This window comes from Mus pahari, chromosome 12 (assembly GCF_900095145.1).
Source record: "Mus pahari chromosome 12, PAHARI_EIJ_v1.1, whole genome shotgun sequence".
Lineage (NCBI taxonomy): Eukaryota > Metazoa > Chordata > Mammalia > Rodentia > Muridae > Mus > Mus pahari.
Genome location: NC_034601.1, coordinates 70131567 through 70138196, shown reverse-complemented (window position 1 = coordinate 70138196; position 6630 = coordinate 70131567). Strand labels below are relative to the sequence as shown.

Here is a 6630-nt window from a genome sequence, read left to right as displayed (position 1 = left end):
CTTCTTCCTCTCCTTCCCTTCTTCCTCCTCCTTTTCCTCCCTCCTCCTCCTCTTCCCCCCTCCCCTCCTCCCCCCCTCCCTCCTGAGTACTGAAATCAGAGCCAGGCATGTTGACACACACCTATACCCCCTAGTACTTGAAAGCAGGCAGGAGGATAAAGGTCGTCCTTAGCTACATAGTAAATTAGAGGCCAGATCTGAAAACATCAAACTAGAAAACAAGACGAACAACAATATCAACAATAAATGTATCTGAGTCAACTTCCCCATATATAAAGAATGGCTGTTCATACTGTAGAGGGGAATAATAAAATACAACTAATAATAAAAACAATAAAAAATAAAGCAATAAAAAGACAACCCAGTGCTATAGTGAGGGAAAATGCCTGGAAGCAGAACTGACGATAGAAGCGCGGAAGTCAGGCGAAGAGAATTAGAACTCTCTAGAAGGGATCTAACAGGCCAATCTGAAGACCTGCTCTGATCAGAGAAGAGTTGTCATGGCATTCAGAATCTTGCCAGACTGTCAGTGTTGGCATGATAAGTTGGAAGGTGTGCTCAGAACAAGTTAATATGATTTCTGAAAGCAGATGGGGCGGGGAGGGGAGTGGGGAGGAAGGCGGGGGAGAGGGCAGGGTTCCGGAAACTGGAGGGCCCTTTCTTTGGCTGAGGACCCAGTCTATGATGTGGCGGAGAGAGGCGCTGTGTTTTCAAGCACTCCCACCCCAGCGCCAGATAAAGCTGAATGAATGAGAACAGACATGTCCGCGGAGGGATTTTCCTGAGGTGGGTTCTGTAAAACCTCCTTTTCACCTTCACTGTGAAAATCCTTCAGTGTTTATATTCTCGCCAAGGTTTTGCATGGGAGGATTCTGGAAAGCATCAAAGGCAAGCTGAGTCCAGTAGATCCTGGCACTGACAGACAAGGAACAAACACAAAGCCAGCTATATGACTCTGTCCTTCTCCTTAACTAAGGCAATTTAAAATATAAATTATCTTGGAAAAGTCCTTGCCGTCCTTTTGACCACAGTTCTAGTGACCTACACAAACGACAGGCCTCCCAATTCCTGTAGAGGCGACTCTAAAAGGAAAAGGCAAAGACGATTCGAGAACGGAAGACCACAAGCCAGGAAGCATAAAGGAAATATCCAACTATGTTAGCAAAGTAACAAATACTAAAGAGTGAAATTGTGTAAAGGGTCACTTCACAGCCTGAACTCGTCTGTTTGTAAATATCTGATGAAGGCAAAAGTGTGAGGAAATCACTTCTTTTATTTGATAGTGGGCAGTAACCCTGTACTGCTAGGAGAGGCAAGGCAGAGTTTTATTTATTTAAAAGTCCAAATAAGCATTACCATTGCTCAAACAAAACAAAACAAAAACAAACAAACAAAACACAATTCTCGGAGTTGACTCTAAAAAATAATCAGTTACTTATATAAGAAATGTACGAGGAAGAGTGTTTATTGTAGAATTGCTTAGGGTGATAAAGGCTGGGAAGAGTTCAGTGTCAAACGTGAGGTTGTGGCGAGATGATTTATGGTCTAAGCACATTAAAGAGCGCTGTGCGTTGTCCGTGATGGTAGGGTTGACAGCTGTTTGCTGGGGATGGACAGCTTCTTGGGATCTGTAAAGTTTCACAAGGCCAACCCATTTAACAACATGCATTTCTGACGCTGGTTCCCGAAGATTTCTCTCTGTTTGCATCAGGGGCACAGAGAACATGGATCACATAGATTTCTTACCTGTTACTTCAGGTTCTGTACATACATGTGTAAATACAACATGGAGCCAGTGTGTATAAGTTTAGGAGGTGAAATGGGGGTGGGTGGGTTATAATAATTTCTGTACTGAATGTACTCTATTCTTTAAAGGAGAGATGACTAACTTTGGTGATGATGATGATGATGATGAAGAAAACGTGACCCATCTGACTCTCAGGGACTATAGTAGTTTCATATTTCCCTGAAAACATAATGATCTCACTTCATTTCCCATAACTTGGAACCTTTCATATTTAAGATGTGGCACTTGGCTTCCCTGAAACCTGTAGACAGTCCCATCTTTCCTTGTAGCTTTGGAATGAAAGCGCTATGGGGGAAGGAAGGTGCACAACTTCCCGAGAGCCCCAGGTGTGTGTTTACAAGTAAGAGCACATTTGTTTTGGCATCTGTTCTGACAAAGTCTCAGAAGGGAATTTCAGTGTGTGATTCTGAGAAGCGAACAAAGGAATGAAGGAAGAGCTGGAGGAAAACTACTGGGAACGTGTGCCCATAAACACACTCAGACGGCGTGCACATAAACACACGCAGACAGAATGCCCATAAACACACTCAAATGGAGCGCACATAAACACACAGATGGGTTACACATAAACACACTCAAACGGGGTGCACATAAAAACACTCAGACAGGGTGCACATAAACACACTCAAATGAGATGCACAAAAACACACAGACAGGGTGCTGAAACTGGGCCAGAACACAAGCACAGAGGCGGTCAGATCACTTACCTTGATTTTTATACATGTCTGATAAGCTTACTTACGTTTAAAATTTTTATGTTGTATGCATGTGTGTGGGAGGGAGGGGACATGAATGCAGTAACAGGGGCACGGAGAGCAGACATGTTATAGGGGTCAGTTCTTTCCCTCTACCATGAGGGTGTCGGAGATTGAACTCAGGTTGTCAGGCGTGGGCAGGCATCTTCTACGGCAGGCACCTTTACCCACAGAACTTATCAGCTTGAGGTACTCTTACATGTAAACCTAAGTTTAACTCTTTAAAATATGTTTTGATGTGGCTGTCTCTAAAGAGATGGACAAATACTCTTACAGTTTTAGGGACTGAGAAACACAGAATAAGTACATTAGACATATAGATCAATGTTCAACCAGAAATGTGCTGAGCTGGAGAATCCTGTGTGTGCAAGTGTGTGTGTGTGTGCACATACTCATATGTGTGCATATGCATGTAGAGGCCAGAGGGAAACCTTGGGCATCATTTCTTAGGTTCTGTACACCGTGTTTTTTGACTCAGACTGCCTCTTTTGCCTGGATCTCCTAATGAATAAGGCTGGCAGGCCCGTGGATCTGCCCAGCTTTGACTTCCCAAGCATTACAAGATTATAGGCACAAGCTGCCAGGCCCAGATTTTTACCTCTGTTTCTGGAGACTGAACTGAGATCCTCATATTTGCAAGTATGTACTTTACCAACCAAGCTATCCTTTTGGCCCAATTAAAACATCTTTTATGGAACATGAAATGACAGTCTAGAAAGAGGAGCCAGTTGAGTTTTAACTGTAGAGTACAAAAAGGAGGATGGGAACTTCCTGGGAGCAAATCTTATCAGCTTGTGAGCGAGTCTGTAGGTGTGGCTGATTATACTATGAAATAATAGAAGCTGCCATGGCTCTGTTCCTATGCAGATGTGCAGATGTGTGGGTAAAGGTGTGTTATCTCCGATGCATGCACATTTGCTCAGACAGCTTTGGTAGCAGAAACCCTGACCTGCCAATGTCTATGCCTACTTTTTGGATTTGACCGTTGATAATAGAGCTAATCATTGCTTTAAGAAGAAGTACTAACACATTCTACTGGGATAGGTGAGATAGAGCAAGAAATTCAGCACAATGCATTCTCACTAGGTTCTGAGAGCTGGGTATGGAGAGAGGAAGCGATTGGGCACAAGGTCAGGGAGGTTGGTAACTTCCGTTATTTATGCTTTTGACCCCTAATTTAAAAATTGCTGGTTATTGCAAAGAGCTTACTATTTTACTATTTTTTTTTTTTGCATGCTTGAAATTCCTTATCATGTGTGTCTTCTTCATTTCCTGTAGAGGAAGGAAGGGATAGAACTGAGAGATAAAGTAGACAATGAGAGCGGCTTAGTGGGCTGTAGCATCCTCCTTTCCTTCTTTCGGTGTTTGACTGCTGTTTAGGAAATAACAACGTACGACACATAACTAGGGCAAAGGTGTCACCACTCAGCACTTCACCAAAGGCAACCCTGGACCAGCATCACTGTAGCACCAATGAAAAGATGTGAGAGCGTTGGCTGTGAAAAAGATGCCAAAACACCCCGACCTTCAGCTCTTTCTTATTATTTTGTCTTATGTTTGGAAGACTTGAGTTTTGATTCTGGACCTTCACAAATTCCACAGTGAACTAACTCTCTCTCTCTCTCTCTCTCTCTCTCTCTCTCTCTCTCTCTCTCTGCGGTATTTGTGTGTGCATAAGGAGCTCATCAACTAACCTTAAGACCCATCAGCCATGTTTTCTGAGAGAGGACCGCTCATTAGGACCTGCGGCTTCCTGAATCAGTTAGATTCACTGGCAAATTAGCTCCAAGGATTCTCCTGTGTCTGTCTTTCCAGCACTGGGTTTACAAGCATTCACTACCACCAAATGTGGTTGCTGGGGATCCGACTCAGGTCCTCATACTTGCACAATAGGTCCCTTAAAGACCTGACCAATCAACCAGGCCCTCCACAGTAACTCTGGTCCTATCCAGACCTAACCAATCCACCTGCCCCTCCACAGAAACTCTAATTCTCTATAATCAAGGAACGTAACTTCGTTATGATTTGCGAAAGTTACTGTAAAAAGTTACAAGCTAAAAATTTGAAAAGATGTATGCCACAAAAGAGACTATTGACTTAAACGGGGCCCCTAACCAGGAAGTAAGATAACGGCAGAGTAAAAAAGAAATAAAAGGTGCTCGCTTTGGCAGCACATATACTAAAATTGGAACGGTACAGAAAAGATTAGCATGGCCCCTGAGCAAGGATGACAAGCAAATTCGTGAAGCGTTCCATATTTAAAAAAATAAAATAAAAGTAAGAAATGAGTTGAGTGCAGTAGATAAAACATGAGCAACAGAAAATACCCCAAATCCATCCATGCAAATACGGTTCTGGAGGCCATTCAGATTCTCCAGTGAACGTGTAGAATTGTCTTCATCTGGAGAAGTTAGAATCTGTCCTGATCCTTCCCATACAGCATCAGAAGGCTGAGTCAGAAGTTGAGATGCTGTCATTCTCTACACAGAAACTTAGATCCCGGATAAAACAGCAAATCCAAACAGCTCATGGCCAGAGCACAAATCACATAACAGTGAGCCTTGCCTGGAAAGAAGTTACCAACGTTCTGGGACAGGACTTGCCTTGCCTATCTGGTGACAACCATGCTGTAGACCCACTTTTGTTCTCTGGGCCAGACAAAAAAGGATTGCACCACATTTTAAGGCCAGTGGGGGAAAAAAAGTCCCGCAGTTATCCACTTGATCTCAAAAATGAAATATTTCAAATTGTAGACTTAAACAACCCTGTCCAACGTAAACAAAACCTTAAACGATTTAAGAGTTTGATTGGCAAGGGACTAATGTATTATAATACTTTTGCTAAGTGGTCAACAAGTTATTTTCTTGGAGTAGACTGAACCTGGGGTTTTGCCAAAGAAGAAAGAAATCCACTCCTTTGTAAACATTTAGTTTGCCTTCTGGGAGCAGAGAGCTCGGCTTGGGCGGGACACATTGTATTCAGTTTCAACTCTCTTGGGTAGTAACTTTGGTACTTTGAGACAAAGAATGTAATCTTTCTGAGATTCAGGACATCCCTTTGTAAAGTGGGGGTGATAATATGTCACTGAATAGCTCTGGGCATGATTTAATGATTCAATGACAAATTGTGAATGAAGGCCTTTATGAGTTGCTAGGTGTGGTGCTGATGTGGGATCTAGCAGTTAGTCTTGTTTCCTTGGAGCAGAATCTCATCCTGGGGCATGGTGGGAAGGAGATGAGGTCTCACCTCAGCTCTACTCATGTTTAATGAAGCCTGTGAGTCTGGACCAGAGATAAAGGAGAAGACCTTGAACTGGCAGTCCTGTTACCCTTTCAATAGGAAGAAAACTGGAATTCCAGGAAAAAAATTCAAGAGTTCTCTCCCATGGGGGAAGACCCTCTGTTAGGGAAGGCTACTCAGTATACAGACATTGCTCGCATCTGCATCTTTATCTAGACCTATATTTTCACATACTTCGACCATAGTGACCTGTGCTTATTGAAGTCTCAAATATGGCTAGTCCAACTGAGGGAATGAGGTAACTTGGTGATAAGATACCTTTCTAGAATGTGTGTGGCCCTGGGTGAACTTCATCATATACCCTTTCCCTAAACACACACACACACACACACACACACACACACAGACACACACGGAAAGAGAGAGAGAGAGAGAGAGACAGACAGACAGACAGACAGACAGACACACATTCTGAAGGTAGAAAATGCAGGACAGATTCTGAAAACAATGTTGCTATAATCTCTGCCCATGTAAAGGTAAAATAACTTGTTAGTTTTTCTTATAGAGAGACAAGTAATAATAGTATTTGTGAGCTATTTGATTATATAAAAATATATTGTTGAAATAAATTCAATGATTCTTTTTACTTTTTCAAATAGAGTTAGTATAAAATCTATAATTTTACATTTTGTTACTGTACTGACTAGTTTTGTGTCAACTTGACACAGCTGGAATTATCACAGAGAAAGGAGCTTCAGTTGGGGAAATGCCTCCATGAGATCCAGCTGTAAGGCATTTTCTCAATTAGTGATCAAGGGGGGGAGGTCC

The 6630-nt window shown here is 42.5% G+C and overlaps 1 non-coding gene across 1 annotated transcript; it reads left to right on the top strand.

Moving 5' to 3' along the window:
* Positions 1-4717: 4717 nt before the first annotated feature.
* Positions 4718-4824, top strand: LOC115065172. Its single transcript, XR_003844962.1, has one exon. It is a non-coding gene; the product is annotated as a U6 spliceosomal RNA (small nuclear RNA).
* Positions 4825-6630: the final 1806 nt, after the last annotated feature.